The sequence below is a fragment of the Dendrobium catenatum genome, unplaced genomic scaffold (genome assembly GCF_001605985.2).
Source record: "Dendrobium catenatum unplaced genomic scaffold, ASM160598v2 fragScaff_scaffold_186, whole genome shotgun sequence".
NCBI classification, from domain to species: Eukaryota; Viridiplantae; Streptophyta; class Magnoliopsida; order Asparagales; family Orchidaceae; genus Dendrobium; species Dendrobium catenatum.
In genome coordinates, this window is record NW_021318648.1 from 519,884 (window position 1) to 542,688 (window position 22,805).

Below are 22,805 nucleotides of genomic sequence, written 5' to 3' on the forward strand. Positions count from 1 at the left end.
TCATAGCATTTGGATTGTATTTTAATTTTAATGATGGTTTAGAAGTAAAAAAATATTACAGATCTTGACCAAAGTTCTATGATTTTGATGATAACAAATATTATTGAATTCCATACTATGTTATCTCCTATTAATTACTATTATTGCACATCTATTTTTTCTTGTGCACCAACATTCTAGGTCCACCGTACACTTCCAAGTTTAATAAGCTCAAGATTGGGTTAAGTAGGGGTAAGTTTGTTGTGAAATGTCTGTATTTTCAATTCTTATGTGTTTTTACTTTTCTTGAGTTAAATCATGTATTTGGTGGATACTAAGCTTGGTAACCACGCACACACACACTTTTGTGATTGAGTTAGTGATAATATCATAAGTAGAATTTTCTAAATTAATCATATGGTACAATCCATATCGTATTATATGATATGATAAAGAAAGTCATTAAGATGGCTAATTGTGATAATTAATGCAAGTTGAACTATTCATACTATTTGATTAATATCATATAAGAAGATCAGTTGAAATTAGGATCCCAACCTCCAATTAAAATTTAGTTAATATTTTAAAATTTTTACTTTTTACAAATCGTACTATACGATAGATATCATACAGTATGATGCAATTAAATCTTGCCAAAATTAATCATGTGATTAGGGGTGATTATAGATTAATTGATCTAGACATACAGTACGGGACTATTGGACAAATCACACTATACGAACTGATTCTAGCATGGGATGATAATTTAACATCACCAATCATACGAGATAAAAATCCAAGTGGTTTGAATTAATCGTACTTTATGATGCTTTAAATCGTCCTAGAAGATCAACTCAATTCTTTGAGTTGATGTACAACATCTAGCCCTTTGTATAGTACAAACAAGAGTACTTTGAACTAATCAAACTAGAAGATCCATGATCGTACTGTACAATCATAGTTACAGAGCAAAATTTTAGGGCTTTATATAAGTCCTTGTATTTAATCTCTCTCACTGACTTGTTTTAAGTCTTTGGTTGCTAGGTGTTCATGAGAGGGAGCTTTGAGACGAAGATCTTGGAGTGCTTTGGAAAGAAGAGGAAGTTCTTGCGTGTGAGGGAGAAGTAGTGTGAGGGGTTCTCACGGTTTCTCAAATCAATTATCTTGCCTTATTGATTCCATTTAGGTTTCTTGGGTGGATTTAGGAAGAAATTCTTCAGCCCAAGGACATGGTTCTCTACCATCACTCAGAGGCTGAGAAAGGAGTTTAAGTTTCTATGCCTTCTCAAAGAGGGAAAAAATATTTAAGGTATAGTTCCTTCACTTAGAGGGTGATAAAGCTTATAGCTTTCTGCCGCACTGGGCTTGGTGGAAGGGCTTCTCTGCTTTTTTTGTGGGGACAATATAGCGATTGTGCAATACTCGGAGTGGAGGACTCCAAGGAGTGGACGTAGGTCATTATTTGAAGGTTACTTTATTACCCTTCCACCAATGTTTGAGAATATTCTCTTTAATTTTTGAAAAATCTACATGTCTTTGTTTTTACAATCTATTTATAATAGGATGAGGCATATGATTCAATCTGGATATTCTTTATCATCATGCATTATTATTGTTGTGAAAATTGATATTCCTTATATTATATGGAGTCAAGACAATAAAGAATTTGCTCAAATAAATGCTAAATATGTTTATTGTTTCTTCTATGCTTTGAAATCCATGGATTATATCTTTATATCAACCTGTACTATGTGGAAGAAAATTTGGGATAGATTGTGCATTATAATGAAAGACCAAGTAAAGTAAAACATTATAGATTAAACATTATGTTATATGATTTCAAACTATTTTGTATGAAACCTAGCGAGTCAATATCAGAAATGTACACTAGTTCACACCGATAGTTATGTCCATGCATACATTTGGTAGAGCTCTCCAACTCTAAAAAAAGTTAATAACATTTTACGTTGCCTGTCTAGTGCGTATGATGCTAAAATTATTGCAATTACTGAATCAAAAGATTTAAATATCAATTTTATTTATAATTTGCTTGGGCCACTCATTTCTTATGAGCAAGGCATGAGTAAAATACTAAATGGTGCAGGTGATTTAAAGAAGGAGAAGATTGTGTCTTTGAAAATGTACAATTCAGATAGTGATAGTTTTATTGTGGAGGAGGATGATGACAGTGCTTTGATGACCCACCAATTTGAAGATTTTCAAAAGAGAAAGCAAAGACATCATCAACAATAGTGCAACAAAGGTAAAATTAATAGAAATTTCAAAGCGTCATCTGACACAATATAATATGTAGGAAACTAGGACATCACCGAAAAGATTGCCCCAACATGAAGACTCACCCGATCATGGAAAAGGGTGAAGAAAAGGAGTAATTTAGGATGGGAAATAATAGGACACAGAAGGCATTTTGGGCTGACCTAGCCTCAAAATCATCAAAACAAGAAGTAGAGCATAAGGTAACATGCATGTGTCTTATGGCTAACAATAATTTTAATCAATCAGATCAAGATGGGGTATGTCAACTTTCATATAATGAATTATTTATTATTAAAAAAAATCATGATTTGTATAAGAAACTTGAGAAGATGTATGCTAGCTTAAACACTAACTTTTACAAATTACAAAAAGAGCATACTAGTTTGATAATTGAACATTCTACTTTAGATAATGATCACAAGTCTTTATTTGATGAATATGATGCATTAAACAAGAAGCATGCTAAACTAATTATTATAAATGAATCCTTGGTAAAAAAGTGTCTTAATTTGGAAGAAGCATTTAAAGAATTGGAAGCACTTGCATAACAATTAGATAGTAGTAATCATGAATTGAAATTAGAAGTGATAAGGTTTAAAAGTGATAACAAATTTCTAAAAGCAAAAGTTTATGTACTTCAAAATAATAAACCATTACCTATATTCGCACAATTTCATAACTCATCACAGTATGCTTCATATACCCTTAGGCAGAAGCACCATAACACACATAGATTAATGAATTCTTTTCCTGGTGTTAGGTGTTATTTTTGTGGCATGCTAGATTACATAGCCCGCACTTGCACTATACACTATATGACACATCTAATGTGGAGGCCAAAATTACATGAATCATAACAAAGCATGCAAAGATCTCATTCATCAATGCATAAGGTGGAACCTCACCTCACTTGGGTTCCCAAATTTAATGTTTAAATGAATTTCTAGGGGTGACATCACAAAAGACCTAGTGATAGAAATAATACCTTGATAGTGGATGCTCTAGGCATATAATAAGTGATTTGAAGCAGTTCATCACATTAGAGGCCAGGTTAGGAGGCAATGTAACACTTGGAGATAATACCACTATGGAAGTTGTTAGATTAGGTATAATTGACAATTCTAACATGTTTATAATTGAACATAATTTATTAGTTAATGGCCTTAAGAATAATCTACATAACATTAACAAAATATGTGAGAAAAGTTTTGTTATAAAGTTTCTTTCTACAAAATACATGATTAACTTAAATAGAAAATTAGTTTAAGAAGAAAAAAAAATAAATAATATATACATGCTTGATTTGAATTGCATTAAATATTCTTATTCCTTATGTTTGAAAACTCTAATTGATGAATCTCGGCTATGGTATGTTAGACTATGTCATGCAATCATAAAGACCCTTACGAATATTATACAAAAAAATCTCGTTAGAGGCATGTTGAGTCTAAAGTGCAAATCTTCTGAAATTATTAGGAGATAACTATACATTTGAACAATAATGTTTGGAATCATCAAAACTACATAAGTTGCATAAATATAACTCATTCAAATAGCAACTATTCAAACAAGGCATACCTAAGTTAGACTTTACTGAGGACCACCTATGCGATGTCTGCCAACTAAAAAAATATGTTAATTACACATTTCATTAAATTAAGGACATCAACACCTCTTGGCAACTAGAAATTTTCCATATGGACTTATTTGGACTTTTTAGTACTACAAGCATAGGAAAGAAGTTATATTATTTTGTAATTGTTGATGACTATTCTAGATTCACTTGGATTATATTCCTAACATAAAATAGTAAATTGTTTGAGGTGTTTAGAACCTCCTTTAACTTGATATAAAGAAAATTAGGATGTAAAATATTGATCATTCATAATGATCGTGGTGGAGAGTTTGAAAATGAGATATTTAAATCTTTTTGTCAAGAGATAGGGATAAAACATAACTTCTCTGCCCCTAAGATCCCTAAGTAGAAAGAAATAGCTGAAAATAAAAATAGAACTTTGGTAGATGTTGCTAGGGCCATGCTAGTTGCACATTTTCTCCCTAGATACTTTTGGGTAGAAGTAGTAAATATTGCTTGTTTTGTTTTGAATAGAGTAAATGTTAGATCCAAACAAAATAAGATACCCTATAAACTCCTTAAGGGTATGACACCAAATCTTTCTCACTTACATATGTTTTGGTGTAGATGTTTTATCCTAATCAATAGAAAATAACCCTTAGGGAAATTCGATCCTAAGTCTAATGAAGAGTATTCTTAGGTTATTCATCTGCAGGTAAGGTCTATTGAATCTTCAACAAGAGGACATAATAGTAGAAGTGTCTACCCATGTTGTGTTTAATGAATTAGATAGGACCTTTGAATCTAAACCATAAGAAGAAGTAGACATAATTTAAGGGGTAAAAGCCATTAACCTAGGAGATTGAGTAGAACCTCAGGATTTCTTGCCTAGAGAATGGAGATACTTATCTAGTCATTTGAAAGAATTGATCTTAGAAGACCCATCTGAAGGTAATAAACTAGGCATGGATTTATTAAAGATGTTAGTTATTCAACTTTTATCTCTATGATAGAACCCACCAATATAGATCTAGCCTTATCTGATAAATTTTGGGTCCTAACAATGCAAGAAAAGTTGAATCAGTTTGTTAGGAATGATGTTTGGGAGTTGGTGAGTAGACCAAAAGACCAGTGTTGTAGAAACCAAATGAGTTTTTAAGAATAAAATGAATGACTCTAGGATAGTAGTGAGAAATAAGACTAGATTAGTAGCTAAGGGGTACAATCAGATTGAAGGGATTGACTTTGGAGAGAATTTTTTTTCCAGTAGCTAGACTAGAAGACATTAGAGAGTTGTTAGCATTTTATTTCTTTAAAGAATTTAAGTTATATCAAATAGATGTTAAATGTTCATTCATTAATGGGGTAATTAAAGAGGATGTATATGTTGAGCGACCACCAGGTTTTGAGAACTTTAAATTTCTTAATCATGTATTGAAACTAAAGAATGCATTATATTGGTTGAAGAAAGCACATAGAGCTTGGTATGAAATGCTGAGCACATTCCTTCGAGATAGAGCTTTTATATTTTTTTGAAGCTATGCAAATTGCATTAAAACTAGAAAAGAAAATTACAAACCAACCCATGTGATAGAAATCCTATCACAATCCTTGCTAATCAAGTCAATGAATCTTGAAGGAAGTTTAATAAAAATAAAAGCATCCTAGTAAAAATCTCCAAGGAGGGAGAACAAGCATCAGCCACCACATTACTCTCTCTAGAAACAAAACAAAAATTTAAATTATGAAAAACATCTAAAAAAGAGAAATCTAGTCTTTGAATCTTCTTCTTCTGATTATTTCTCATCATATAAGAATCTTGGAAAAGACTAATAACATTTTTGTATCACCTTCTATAATGATACCAAGCTTATCCGTCATCCAATCTTGAATAACATTTTTGAAATAAAAAATAACAAACAACTCTATTAATGAAATATCCCAATGCTTCAACCTCTCTCTATAAGCTAATAAGAAACAACCTCTATGATCTCGCAGAACTCCTTGACTCTATGCTTAGCATTATTCCTTTCTTTCCAGTTGTGATAAATTGAAGATAGATAAATTGAAGCATTTCTAAAAAATGAAGATGCCATCATCTCTAAATTCTGAAAATGATCCTCTAAATTATAGAAAATGGAGAGATGAACACTCCATTGCTTGAGGGTGACAAAAATTTCATTTGACTTTAAACAACAAACTGAGATATGAGTAGAATCCTCAATTTCAAAAAAATTTCTGGTACAAAAAATAGAATTTTCCATCTTTCTATGATTTAACCAAAGATTAGTAAGTAATGCATCATTTATCAGCCTCCACCAAAATAAGACTTCCTTAGGAGATAAATTTAACTTCCTAATCCATCTGATATTCTTTTCAACTGAATTTCAAAGTGAAATAGTTTCGAATGCCAATGCAACAATAGTTTTCTCAAGTTGCCAGATAATAATTATGGTAAAACTTCAATAGAGTCAGGAATCAATTGAATTTCAGATATTAATTGCAAAATCTTCAGAAAAAATGCTTCTTTAGCACAACTGCATCCTATCTGCCATTTAAATTTAAGAGATATGAAATTGATTTACTTTGAAGGTGATAAATGCTGCACATTATTGGCCATTTATTTAAGCATCTATAAAAAATCCTTATATCACTTGAAATGTTAATTCTTCTACCGTTTGAAACTTTCCATTTAATTATTTGTTTTAAAAAAACTATCCCCATCTTTTAAAATATGCCAAGATGGAGATGAGCTTCTTCTGATATCTTCCATCCAAATATCGTAGTTGTATCTTGCTATACTAATTTTACAAAGAGCAGTATTTTGATTTTAAATGAAATTCGAAGCTAAATGAGCTCTTAATGGGCCTCATCTCTCAGCCACTCCTTGAATACCAAGACCAACTTGATTAATTAAAGTACAAAGTTTACTCCATGAGATATAATGCAAACAATACCATCCTTGTTCCTTATGCCATAAGATAATCCTGCAAAATTATTCAATATCATATAGAATACTCGTTGGAACCAAAGAGTGTGTAATAATGAATAGAGGAATAGAAGAATAAATAAATTTAATAAACAAAATCTTTCCAACTAATGACAACGATTGAGATCCCCACTTCTTGAGCTTCTATATAGCCTTATTTAGTAAAAATCTAATAATCAGTAGCGTTTAATCTCCTTGGGGCCATCTTCACACTAAGATAATTGAATTCAACAACTTGACTTTAAGTAAAAAATTTATTTAACTTTCTTTTCCTTCTTTTAATAACATATGTTCCATAAAAAAATATAGATTTTTTGCATATTAATCTTCTGTCCAGTCCACGAATAGTACTCTTTCAGAATTTTAATAATAAGCTTTGCATTACACCATGAGGCTTCAGCAGCTAGGAACACGTCATCTATATATAGCATATGAGAATACCATTACAGTATTTGGAGCAATTTTTATCCCAAGATCACCGCCTTTGTCATTCAAAACATTAGATAGAATCTCCAAACAAAGATTCTAAAGACAAGGAGATAATGGGTATCCTTGTCTAATTCCACATTCAGCATTTATCCAACTACTCTTCCTGCCATTGATGATAATAGAAAATTTTGGATAGCTTATACATTGAATAACTAAGTTAATAAATTTAGCCAAATAACCCATAAGAAGTAAAATCTATTTTAAAGTATCCCATGACAAGCTATCATAAGCTTGTTCCATATCTAGTATAAGTAACATATATCCAGGACAAGCTTTTAAAAATTTAAGCTTATTTATTACTTCACGAGCCAACAGACAGTTTCGAGAAATAGATCTACTAGGAATAAACACACTTTGTTGTTCAGAAATAATCCTTGGAAGACAGTTCTTAAATCTATTCAAAATCATACCTGTTACCATTTTATAAGTAGTTTGACATAAGCTTATTTGTCTAAACTTATTCACCTCATAAGCATTAGGAACTTTGGTATCAAAACAACCAAAGTTTCTTTCCAATTATCAGGCATAATTTCAAAGATAAAAAAATTCTCAACTACATTCAACACTTAAATAATAATAATGCTCCAAAAGAATTTTAAAAAATAAGCATTGGTACCATCATTTCCCAGAGATTTATTATTTTCCATCTTCATTATAGTAGAAAAAAATTCTTATTTATGGAAATCAGTTAGTAACATCTTCTTCAAATTATTACTAAGTTGATGTTTGTCATGAAAAAAAGGCCACTTGTTAAGAGAGCAATGCCTCTTTTTCCATTTATTCAAAAAAAAAATCTTAAAAAAATAGGATGATTTTTCTTCTCATCAATCTCAATTAAATCATTAGAAATAAAAATTTGATTGATCATATTCACATTCCTTTTAGTGCATGTAAAAGCATGGAAAAAACTTGAATTTTGATCTCCTTGTTCCAACCATTGGGTTTTAGAATGTTGACTCCATGATATTGACAATCTAGCAAGAGTAGTATTCAACTCATGAACTTTCTTCCTCATCAATAGCAGCCTATCCAGGTTTAGGCTATGCATGCTTTCCTCTTCTTGTAAAGTAATAATCCCAAATGGAGACCCCCTTTAATTTATTTAGCTCTCTCAATTTATGCTTTCTCCAAAGAAACAAGTTTTTAAGGAATATGCTAATGTTCCTTTGAAGGGTATCAACAACAGTGCCAAATCATTTTTCCTGCAAGTTTTCATAACCACACCTCTAGAAGCTTCATAGAAACACCAAACATTTTCAAATATGATAAACTCCTGATTATAATTCTTTGAATTGAAAAGATTAATAATGAGGGGAAGTCTATAGGAAGGTTCTTGATAACTGCAAAGGGAATGTGATATAAAGCCTCATAATTTAAATAAACCATATCTAATCTTTTCCAAATATGAGCAAGACCTTCTTTATTATTACACCAAGTAAATTTTGGTCTAATATAACCAATATCATGATGATCATTTCTAGATAAGAAATCCATCATCTCTTGTGGACCTTCGAAAAACATGAATATTTTTTAAAGTTCTTTTCATATTTGGAGAGAATACAATTAAAATTACCTCCAATAGTGCATGGATTATCTATAGAAGAATAGACTTCTATCATATTCCACAAATTTCTTTTTTCATGTGAGTCCTTATTTCCATAAACAATGGTAATCGTTCATATAATACCATTAGGGGCTTTTAAATTACCAATGATACCTTGATTACAAGAATTAAGAATAGTGAATGTAGAAATATTACTTTTCAACAAAGAAAGAATTCCATCAGAAAATCCTCTAGCATTTTCATGAAAAAAATCCCAATCCAGCCCTATTATTTATTTAATTTCTTTAACATCCATGGAGTTTAATTTAATTTCCATCAACCAAATAAAAAGACACCATTATTAGCAACCAAACTTTTCAAATAATGGGAAGCTTGCTTTTTTCTTAGCTCCCCCCCCCCACCCATAATTCCAAAACAATAAAGATGACATTTAGGAAATCAATGGGGAAAATCCCCTAGCACTTTCACAAAAAACTTCCATTTTTCTCCCTATAAGGCTATCTTTGATAGGGCCAAACATATTCAAATCCTCTTTCAAATTTTTCTTATGTTGAGCATATTCAGAAGACAAATGACTCTTATTAACACTATTATTTGAAAATTCTCTATCTTTATAACTATCCTTTCTGGACGAAGAATTAATAGCAACAAAATATCCATTTTTAGTTTTGAAAGATAAGTTTGATAACTTTGAACTTGGAAAGCCTTCAGCTTTATCTTGTAACGGATATTTTAATTATCATTTTTCCATCATCTCATCATTCTGCTCATCAAGCTTTAATGTTTTGAATTTTGCATCAACATCATTAGCCACTTTTTTTAGGACTGTAACAATAACACCATCTGGTACTTTTACCAGTGAAGATACTTCATTTGTGACTAGCTTCTTCCCATCAACAATTTTATCATTTTCCTTCTCCATATTACCATCTTTTATTGATTTTTCTTTTGAAATAGCAGCAAAAATCTTCACAGCATCAATAATTGGAGCCTCTTTAGATGTATCAGGCGGTATATCAGAGCCACTCTGTAAATTAACTCATACAGCAGGAACCATATTAATATAAATAAGTTTATATCATTTTCCTTCCATTATAACTACATTTTTATCAAAACTAGCAACCAGTATAGCTCTATTGGTAGGATAAAATCTCTCCCTTCCATAATTAACATGAATCCATGGCCCATATTTATCAGCATCCTGATCAAAATTTGGAGTAGTTTTTATAACATATTTTTCCATATCAATCTACCCCTCATTTAAGCCATTAGTAACATTCTCTTGATATATTCTGGAGAAGGATGTATCCATCTTTTGAAAGCTTTCATTTTTGTTGCAATTTTGTTGATTATGATTTATCTCACCAAAATTATAGCATAGTGAAGAGATATCCTCATATTGAATCTTTTGAAAAAATTTCCAGCATATCCATCAACCCAAACTCCTTTTACAAGGTTATATTCAAGTTTAATGCAAACAAAAATCCTTGTGAATTCTATTCTACCCTAGTTAAACATGTTACCATCAAGATACATAGGAGTTCCAACCTTGGAAGCTATTCTTGTAATATTGGTTTCATCCCAATAAAACATCGGGAGATGAGGCAATTGGATCCACACAGGCGATAAAAAATTCTTCATAGAAAGAGGAAAGAATTAAGGACTCAAACTTTCCAAACCAATAATATGGCCACCTAAAACCAAGATCCTCCACAAAGAACAACATCTTTGACTTTAGCCGAATGAAATGAAAAAAACAACCATTCCCTTCCTAAGTTCATGATGATCTTTGACTTTAGCCGAATGAAATGAACAAAGCAACCATTCCCTTCCTAAGTTCATGATGAGAAAAGAACCAAAATGACTCCACTATTTTCTCAGTTCAAAGCTAATTATTGATCAAAGGGATGATGTTTCCAAACACCTTGATAACAATAAAATTTTTGAGTCTATGAATATTTGAATTTACTTTCTCAAGATGCAATTTGACTGATTGACCATCATTTGAAATGTCTGCCAAATTTTTAGGATTAATAATCTTGATATTCAGAGGTTTCTTCCAAACATTAGAATTCTCAAAAGTCTTATTTTTAGTATTTTTAGTAAACAATTCAAGACTAATATCTCCAGAATTAATAGAATTCAAATTCTTCAAAAAAGGCAGGACATTATCATTATCATAAGAACCATGGTTAATGTTACCATTAACCCCAAATCAATGTTACAATTATCTGAAAAGGAATTACAAATAATCTGAGCATACGAAATTGTATTACCTCCATTATTACTAATAATACCTTCGACATGCTTAATAAATCTATTAACATTCAATTTAGCACTATAGAATGATTAAGCCTCAAAATCATTCTTACAATGATCAACACTATCAACAACATTATATTTGAGAGACGAAATTATATCATCAACTAAAACATCTTTACCCTTACCAGTTTCCGAACAATTTTTATTAATAATAGTAGAAATTATTGTATCAGGATTGTCCTTGATAATAGTAGAAATTATTGTATCAGGATTATCCTTGATAACTAATGGATCTCTAACCAATGATTTATGAGAAAAAATTCTATCAGAGGATAGAATAGTCACCAGTGATAGCTGATAATCATCCTTTGCCATGCTAAAATAAATAAAAATTTAAAAAACCTAGAACTTTCTCTCTCTCTAGGAAAATTAGGCTCTAAATAAATGGGGCTCTAAATAATTTGATATAATAATACACTTATTCAATAGAGCTTTTGTTAAGGGTAGTGTAGAAACCACCATATTCCTAAAGGAAGAAGGAGAAGACGTACTCATAGTTTAAAACTAAGTTAATATTATACTATTTGGACCGAGAAATAAAAATTTGTGATAAATTCTCAAAAACTATGAGCGAGGAGTTTGAAAAGAGCATGATGGGAGAGCTTAACTATTTTCTTAGATTTAGTGTGAAGTAGAAGGATGACGGAACCTTCCTTAATCAAAATATATCAAGGATATCCGAAAAAATATGAAATGGATAACACTAGGGTAATAAATACTCCCTTAAGCTCTACAATTCAATTAGATAATGATCCAAATAGAAAATTAGTTTATTAGAAGCAGTCTGGAGGGATAATTTGATTACTCCTTTACTTGACTGCCAATAGATCTTATATCATGTGTAGTGTTTATCTCTATGTTAGATTTTTGGTAGATCCCAAAAAATCCCACATAAGTGCTATTAAATGAATCCTAAGATATCTTATAGGATCCCAAAACATAAGAAAGTAGTATCCTATATATAACAACTCTTTTGAAATTATAGGATATTGTAATTCAAACTTTGTAGGTTATAGAGTAGATAGGAAAAATACTTCTAAAACTTGCCAATTCATAGGACTTGTATAGTAGAAAATAATTTTTTTTATCCCTATCTACTGCTGAAGTAGAATATATAGATGTAGGGAGCTATATTGCACAAGTCCTACTGTCAAAATAATAAATCCTAGATCTTTAACTACCTATAGGCACTATTCAAATTATGTGTGATAATACCAGTGCCATTTGCATATCAAAGAATCCTATCCAACATTCAAGGACCAAATTGTTGCAGTTCTATTTTCATGGTTTATGATTTTGATGCTAGCAAACACTCTTATTTCTCTACGACTGCCTTATCTACTGACATTTTAGGTCCACACAATCAAATTGCAATTTGGAACTAGCTCAAGATTGGGTAGACTAGGTCTTAGTCAGTTTGTACCCTTTTTCCTTTCTTGAGTTTATTATATTTGGTGTGGCTCCTTATGCTTTGTAACTTGGAAGATTTCTGACTATTCCCTAGAGTTTACTGTTTTGGTAACATTGTTTGGGACGATTTTATATCTTCCTGGATGATCAGTTAAAAAGAAGAAACCCTAATTAAGGCAACCTCATTAAAGCATCCGTTATTATGCAAAAAACATCATCCTCGATGATTTTGTATCGGCTAGAACGATAGGCTCAAAACAGAAAGAATTTGACACGAGATCTATTTAGAAATTACTTATTTTTGGACATTGTCCAGAGGATCGTCCAGGACTATAAAATATCATCAAGGACGATCCAGGGCAATTTTTCCAAAATTTATCTAGAATTTAAGGAAAGCAGTTATGACTTGATTGCACGATCAAATCATCCTGGACGATTGCAAAATCGTCCAGGCCGATACGCTGGATGATTGGACATCAGACAGAGAGTTTTTTACGGCAATGTTCAGGATGATATTCCATGATTTGTTCTGATCATCCAGGATGATATATTATCATCCTGGACATTTTGAACAAACTTCTTATGATCGTCTCAAATTGTCCCGGTTGATTGGGCTTATTTTGCTTGATTGTACAGGACGATATTAGTATCACCCTGGATGATAAAGTCGGTAACTTGCATTAATGAGCTCTTTTTGAGATCTTATATTTAAGCTATGACATGACACTTTGTAAGTGTCTTTGGTAGCCATTGTAGCATCGTTCTTTTGGGGGATACTTCAAGAGAGAGCTTGAAAGGGAGTGAGGAAAGGGTGGAGTTTGAGAGAGGGAGAAGACCCTGTGAGGGGGGACTCAAGGGAGTGTGGAGGGGATTCCACACGGTTGCTTTGGCAAGCTCACACCTGAATACCATCGGATTCAAGGCTTGTCTCGAGGGAAGTTCACCAAAGAAGAAGATCTCTTTGGTGTCAAAGGACCCGGCGACTCTGCCACATCGGAGAAGGTGAAAGTGAGTTTGTAAGGGCTTCTCCACCTAGCTGTGGGGGCTAAATGAGAGACACTTAGCTTAGTGCAATACTTGTAGGGTGCCTCCAATGAGTGGACGTAGGTCAAGGTTTGACCGAATCACTATAAATCTGGTGTGTTCTTTCCTTTATTACTTCCACATTTAATTTTCGTATTTGGTTTTCTTTGTGGTGACATTGGTTTTGATTTGTGTTTTGATTGAAAGATATTTTTTTTTACCAATTCACCTCTCTCTTAATTAGCTTTGGGCCAGTTCATAGGGCCTAACATCCCTAACAAACTTTCACAAATAAATAGGCTTCTTGCACCATTTCATCAGAGACCATGTGACAAAAGGGGATATATAGCTACATCATGTAGCTACTGTAAATCAATTGACATATATATTTATAAAACCATAGCTTTTGAAACCTTTAGTAACTTAAGGACTAGACTAGGTGTTATGGATATTCATGATTGAATTTGGATGATTTAAAAATTGAAAAAAAAAATGTTTTTGTGTGTTTTTCTTTTGAATTTGTTTTATGATTGTTCGTATTATTTCTTTTATTTCTATGATTTATTTTATATTTTTTTATAAAGCTTTCATGATCATCACATAACACTTTATGAATTTTGTTTATATAGTATCGTATGAATTTGCATTATATTGTATGATATTCACAAAAACACCAAATCACTGCTCGTAGCATATCCAACAGCTCTGATTGGTCAATCATTGGTGATTGTATTATACTAACACCTATTTCATATTGTACTTTACACGAGGTAGTAGATGTTGCATGAATTGAATTTCGCTGGTATGATTTTTAACATCATATTGTAGTGTATGAACACCTTCTTATATAGGATGATCTGATTAGTCAACGATAGTCTAAGCTGACGTCTTAGGAATAACATCTTCTCTCTAATAATCCAGTAAAATTCTGATTGTACTGTATGATGAGGCCACCTTTTTGACTGATCAGACTAGACAAAATTGATTGCACTCAATCGTACTGTATGATATATCTATTGTACTGTATAATATGCCCAATCAATTTAAGGAGAGGGAAATCCAGTCTTTACTTCACTCAATTCTTATTCTGCCATTCTTCCCCTCATTTTTAAGATCTCAATCCTTGAAATTTCCAGAGGAAAGCACTGTTAAGCTCTCATAGGAAGTTTCTCCTAACGACCAGTAGATCCTCAATTTGCTAAAGTTGATAACGAAGAGGCTTAAAATCAATAACAAATTTCCAAGATAACCCCATCAAAAATAATAAATTAGGAAGTTCTCAACTTTGAGGTACTCAATCTTTTCACCCGCACCACTCTCCCGTTCATTCTCACTCTCACATACTCGTTCAATTCTAAAATCTTTTTTGGATTCTTTCCTACCCTCCGTATTAACTATGAGAGTACTACCCTCCAGTCTTACATAAATAGGAGGCCTTTTTAAATCTTTCATGAATTCCTCCACCTGTCCACTACTAGTGGAAAAGTCCATCTTGTAGCATCTAGCTTTAATTATGAACGGACCGTTTCTAACACTATGCTTATGAAATCAAATGTTAGATATCACATTACTCATGTCAATACCTTAGTGCAAAATGTGAGAATTATTCAGCATATCCTTCACAACTCTTTAATTCCAAAATCTAGGGATCAAATTAATATCATACCTCTTCTATCCCTAACTACCTATTTCATAATGGCCAAAATTAATTACATTGTAGCTAACTTAATTATCCAATATCTTGAGAATCTAACTTACATTAGAGGTCTTAAATATAAAAGAAAGTCAAATCTTGCCTTAGGTCACATAATTGCCTTCATCCTTAATTCCCAATATAACTTCAATTCCCTGCACTACAAGATCATCTCCCAAATTTATATTCCAATATTTCCTTCTAAATCTTTTACAGTGCCTTTAACCATAATGTTCATTATTGTAACACCAAACTAGAGGAGGAGGGGGAGGACAAGCACCAGCAAAAGTTCCAGCACTAGCACTTGTCCACCAGCAATCTTAGTATGATATGCTGGTTCAAGGTTTGACCAATGAGATGCTCATTTTGACACATATGTACCAGAGAAACACCAACAACACAAAAATGACATGGCTCAGTTTGATAACTATGTTACACAACAACACCAATAACATGAAAATGATATGGCTTTGTTTGGAGAGCAATTCACTTCAATCCACCAATTTTTTTGACCACCACCACCACCTCCTCCACCTGGTCAAGATCCTTCAAAATTTTAGTTTGTTATATGTTTGCTCTTATGTTAGTATTAATTTTGCCTCTACTTTATAATGTATATTTTTATTTTGGGGACTTTTATTTTGTTTTTTCCTCATTTTTTGTGATATTAAAAGGGGGATTAATATTTTTGTTTGTAGGGCACATTCTGTGTTGGAATGATTAATTCACAATTTTATCTTTTCATTTGATATCGTTTTTGTGTGAACTTTATTTATTCATTATTTCATTTATAAATAAAAACAAAAAAACCATCCCTAGTTCTGAAAGAATCACCTAATAAGGGGGAGTTTATAAAATAGTAAAGATCTATTTTAGTTATTTACCAACAAAATTTTCCATCATAAAAAATGGAGAGATTATTGTAAATCTAGACCAAAGTCATATGATTTTCATAATAACAAATATTATTGAATTCCTTACTATGCTATCTCTTGTTAATTTATATTATTGCATATTTATTTTTTCTTGTGCACTAATATTTCAGGTTCACAGTACGCTTACAAGTTTTATCAGCTCAAGATTGGGTAAACTATGATTTACTATGTCATGAAATGCTTGTATTTTAAATTCTTATGTATTTTTCTTTTCTTGAGTCAAATGATCTATTTGGTGGATACTAAGCTTGGTAATCATGGAAACAAACACTAAAGGGAGTGAGTTAGTGATAATATAAAAAGTTAAATTTTTTGAACTAATCATACTATATGATCCATATCGTATTGCATGATTATCTAATTAGAAAATCATTAAAATAGCTAATTGTGATAAGTAATGCAAGTTAAACTAATCATACTGTATGATGAATATCGTACAGGATGATCAATTAAAATTAGGATCCTAGTCACCAATCACAATTTAGGCAATATCTTAAAATTCAAATTTTGTACTAATCATACTATATCATAGGTATTATATGGAACGATGTAATTAAATCTTGCTTAAATTAATCTTATGATTAAGGGATGATTATGTATTAATTTATCCAGACAAATCATACAGAACGATTTGATAAATCATACAATATAACCTGATTCCTTCGTTTGATGATAATTTATCTTCGCCAATCATAGAGGATGATACTCCAAGTCGTTTGAGCAAATCGTAGTAGAGGATGCTCTAAATCATCCTAGACGATTAAATTAATTCTTTGAATTGATCATACAATATCTAGCCCTTCGTACAGTACTAATAGGAGTACTTTAACTAATCATAATGAACGATCGATTATCATAATGTATGATCAGAGTCGTAGAATAAAATTTTAGGGATTCACGTGAGGCTTATTTAATCTCTATCATTATCTTATTTCAAGTCTTTGGTAGCTTAGTGTTCTTGATATGAAGATTTGAGAAGAAGATCTAGGAGAGCTTTGGGAAGAAGAGGGAGTGCTTGTATTTGAGGGAGAAGTAGTGAGAGGGGTTCATTGATTGCTCCAAGAAAGTGTCTTGCATTGTTCCTCCATGACTTTGTCTTGGTTTCTCGGGTGGCTCTGGGAAGAAATTTTTCATCCCAAGGATGTGGTTCTTTGCTATCACCAAGATGGTAAGAAAGAAGTTCAAGGTTCTCTGCCTTATCCAGAATGGATAAAAAGATTGAAGGTTTGCTGAAGTCACCTAGAGGGTGACAAAGCTTCTTGCTCACAAGGCACTAGGTTTGGGGGAAGTGATTTGTGTAAGGGTTTCTTCGCCTTGTTGTGGGGGAAAAAGGAGAGACACTATAGTGATAGTGCAATACCGGGAGTGGGCTCTGGGAAGTGGTCATAGGTCATTGTTTGATCGAACCACTATAAATATCTGGTGTGTTTATTCTGGTTTTTTATTCTCACACTTTTACTTTTTGCATTTTAATTCCTGGGTAACTGCATGGTGATAATTGCGATCAATGCATCATTCTACTAATTAGAATATCATGATCGTTCTTTTGATGTTTTGAAAAACTCATTTGTTTTCCGCATTAAGTGATATTTATTACTTGTTTTTCAAAAACTGAAAGATCCAAAAATATCATTTTTATTTTTGAAGTAAGAAATTAGTTTTTAAATTCACCAATTCACCCCACTCTTGTTATGCCTAAGGTTAACTTCACTTAGGCTTAATATTCTTAAAGATATTTTCAAAAAAAAGAGGGAATTTGTTTAATCATCATGAATATCAATTCAGCTTGTCCTAAATATACATTTCATCAATTAAATGATCAATAGCTAGCTATCTCATGATTAGTTTTCTTAATTCAACTTTTAATTATCTTTAAATAAAAATGCGCACTATTGATAGTGAGAATTCTACTTTTACCACTTGTGATGGATTGTACTTTTATCACCCCTTGCATTTTAGATTGAAAAATACTAGAGCCACTTAGCATCAGAAGATTATTTACGTTCTCTAATATAAAAGCATATAAATATTGAAGTTGATGTCGACTATATGTTCTTTAATTTTATCTATATATATCCAGCTTCAGGAGGAAGCAAAAGGAGATAGGTTCTCTGCCTTGCCGGGGTGGCAAAAAGGAGGTGCTTTGTAAAGGCTTCTCCTCCTAGCTGTGGGGGCTAAAGGAGAGTCACGTTTGTAGTGCAATACTCGGAGGGCGCCTCCGGGGAGTGGACGTAGGTCGAGTTGATCGAACCACTATAAATTCCTGTGTTCTTATTTTCTTACTTCCACACTTTTATTTCCGCATTTATTTTTGTGGTGTGATTTTGGTTTATGTGATTTTCATTCTTTGTGAAAAGAAATTTTAAAATACCAATTCACCCCCCTCCCCCCCCTCTTGGTTAGCTTGGGACTACGTTCATATGGCTTAATATCCCTAACAAACTATCACCAATGACCAATCTATTATGTAAGCGAGATTTTTATATTCTCCGAGTTAAAATATCCAATCTTGTAAATGTTAGCTTGGGTAATAGTTACCACTGCCTCCTAGCTTCAACCTTACTTTCAAGCAAATTCAGTTTAAATTATAACATATAATCTCTTGAAATTTATTTTATCAAAACTTATTAATTTGGGGAAACTTCTAAAGTATTCATATAGCTCAATGAATTCCAAGTTTCTTTTATGCTAAGAACCATAATCAAAGGATATACATGAGCTTACTATTTCGCCAACCGTAAATCATGTGCTGGTTCACCAAAACTGATTTGGGTCATGTTGACTTTATTTTCTTATTTTTTTGTTCTATTCAATGTGATAAGAGAATTGGGGAATCAATCTTCATTACCATAATTTGTTTGGTCATGTTAATCAAGTCATATTGCAAGCTTGAATAAACCTCATTTTGTCATCAACACCAAACCAACTGTCAAATCATCAAGTCGCCTAGGAGAAGCTTTTCCCTAAGTCCCCATAACTAAATGGGTCAAGTTAAAAATCCATATGTCAAGCATGAACAAAGTTTAGTTAGTCAGCAGCACAAAACCAACTATCAAATTAATCATTAAGTTGCCTAATATATACTTTTGGCTAATATACTCGCTTAGAGTATATTAAAGTCACTCACACACGAACTTCTACTATTGAAGTCATGAATAACTCAAAGCTACTAGCCATTTCAATCAGACTAAACTTATCAAATTAACCAGTTTATTTCTCCAAAAGGACTCTACAAAATAATTTTTCTCATTGAAATTAACTACATTGTAATGTCTAGAAATTCACCAAGCACTTGAGTAGTTGTGGCCAACAAGTTTTTTCTATTTATTAATTTCCATCATTCCCATGTGAAAGAGCTCTGATAGCACTGAAAGTTCTATAGAGATGTTAAGCCCTAATGAACTAGTCCCAAGGCTAAACAGGAAGGGGGGGGGGGGAAACAGGGGGGGGGGGGGGGGGTGAATTGGTATTTTCAAAAATCTTTTAATCAAAAATACAAACTTAAATCAAAACTAAGATTCACCATAGAAATCAAAGTGCAAAAATTAAATACGGAAGCGGTAATAAAGAACACAGAAATTTATACTGGTTTGGTCAACTCAACCTACGTCTACTCCTTGGAGGAGCCCTTTGAGTATTGCACTAAACTTAGTTGCTCTCCTTTTACTCTCACAGCAAGACGGAGAAGCCTATACAAACCTCCTTTTTTCCAACCCCAGTGAGGCAGAGAACCTAACTCCTTCTTCTTTCTCCAGAAGTAGGCAGAGAACCTAACTCCTTTTCTTCCTCCTAAAGCAGGCAGAGAACCTCGATTAGATGATGAAGTAGACCTCTCTAGAACCCCTAAGGAACTAGGGATGATGACCGGAGAAGACAATGATGGATCCTTGCTTGGAGCAAACTTTGTGAAACCCCTTACAAACTCCCCCTCACAAGATCCTCTCTCTCTCTCCCTTGCTCTCCCTCTCCTCTTGGCTCTCTCAGGTCAGAACAGTAGCAAATGATCATTGCGTATTTTTTAATTTTTTGTGCCATTGGCCACTTTTTTTTTGTTTTTGCAAGCTATATCCCTTTGTAAAACTCTTAAATATTCTCAGTTATTAGTATATCTTCCAGATATTAGAGAAAAAAAACTCACTCTCTAATATAAGGAAGAATAAGCTACAAACCAAACTCAAAATCATATGATAAATGCAATGATAAGATTTCAAAGAGCTTGAAAGTAAAATAAAGACTTTGAACATTATATATAAGGTAAATTATTGTAGAAAGATAGAAAAGATCTCAATTACAAAGTCCAGTTGTTAATTTGAGAAAGATTTTTATTTATAAAAAAAATTATACCACTAAAAGAGGTTAGAGGGAGGGAAACAATTGTAGAAAGAGTTGCTATTTGTATGTTTTACATTCTTGCAACTTGTATTATTTTGATGATTTCAAATATTATTGTTTTTATATATCTCCTAACACTTGTTGGAAGTTTTATTTTGATGATTTCAAATATTCAAACTATTCATTTGTAAATCATAAGTTTTTAAATGAAAGGAAGTGATTGTAATTGAGTGAAAAATCACAACACACACTCTTAGGGGACAATTTTTGTGAACTGATCGTACGGAACGAACCTGGTTCGTATGGGACGATCATGTCAATTAACCCCTCAGAAGAGCAATGTATTGAACATGCGAGGAGAAAATTTTCTAAGTCCTAATCGTCCAGGATGAATTTAATGTTCATCCCAAGACGAACTTCTCGGGATTCTCACTTGCACTGTTCGTCCAGACAAAAAATAAGGTTCGTACCGGGACGAAACTCTCTGTATGAGATTGTACAGGACAAATTTAATTTTCGTCCCTGGACAAATCTCTCTGTATGCGATCGTACATGATGAAATTAATCTTTGTTCCTGGATGAAACGCTCTGTATAAAATAATCCCAGGATGAAATCTGTTCATCCCAGGATGAACTGAACTGACTTACGTCAGTTGGTTACGTCCTGTAGAATTTTGGGAACTGACCTATATAATAACTGTTTTGTACCGAACAAACATAGTTCGTACGGGACGATGAGCGTGTATGAACATAGTTCGTACAAATATACATTAGGATCATTTTCGACACTTCAAGTAAAATCGTCCAGGATGATCCACGATCGTACGGGACGATCCACTGCGTACAGAAATGAAAACTTATAGTTTTTGGGCAGTTTTTCTTATCTTTTGTATATATACTTCATATTATATTGTCACCCAATCTTTTTGCCATTTGATCTTCATGCCTATTCAAAGAAAAGTCGAGGAGAGAGTGTGAGAGAGCATTCAAAGGAGGATTCCTATCACTGGAGAGTGAGGGCTTCACTTGGTGTTCAAAGGTAAGAATCTCTACTTGTGATTTGGGATTACTTCACTCTTTTCTTTCTTCCTTCTAGATTTATTGTGAGAAGATCTGTCAAGGAGATCGGGTTCTCTGCCTACACTAGGAGAGTGTGAAAGGATGAAGGGTTCTCTGCCCACACTAGGAGAGTGTGAAAAGACGAAGGGTTCTCTGCCCACACTAGCAGAGTGTGAAAAGACGAAGGGTTCTCTACTCACATTAGGTGAGTGTGAAAGGACGAAGGGTTCTCTTCCCTCACTAGAAGAGTGTAAAACGATGACGGTTCTCTTCCAACACTAGGGAAAGTGTAAAAGGACGACGGTTCTCTGCCGCACCGGGCAGTAGTGAAAAGAGTGGTTGTAAACGCTTCTCCGCCTTGCTGTGGGTGCAAAAGGAGAGACACTATTGATATTAGTGCAATACTCATAGGGTGCCTCTAGGGAGTGGATGTAGGTCTGGTTTAGACCGAACCACTATAAATTGTGTGTCCTTTTATTTTACAATTTTTTATTTTCCACATTTAATTTAGTATTTTAAAATTGTGGTTGAAAAACTTTTTATAAAAATTCATTAAATTTTAATTTCGGTTAAACTTATCAAAAGAGGGAAAAATTTTAAATTCCAATTCACCCCCCCCCCTCTTGGTAGCTTTGGGACATTAACTTAGGTCTAATAACCTATTTACTAGACTCAACAAGTGGTATCAGAGCTCTGTTTCAAAATCATAAGTTTAAACTACTTTTTGATTAGCGTAGATTGCTACATTTGGAAACTGAAACACACCTGAGGGTTACTCTATTACTAGACCTCCACTGTTTGACAATATACCTTTTGATTTTTGGAAAATATGCATGTCTACTTTCTTACAGTCACTTGATTATCGTATGTGGATCTTAGTCCAAGAAGGTTATACAAAACCAACTAGATTCGTTGATAGAGTTAGGGTAGAAACACCTTTTGCAGATTGGACTATAGAAGAACGTGACTTAGCACAACTAAATGCTAAATGCTTAAATAGTTTCTTTTGTGCTTTAAAATCCGAAGACTACATGCGGGTTTCTACTTGCAGAAGTGGAAAGGACATATGGGATGGACTTTGTATAACTTATGAGGGGACTAATGAGGTTAAGCAATCATAACATAATATCTTATTACATGACGCATGAAACCAAATG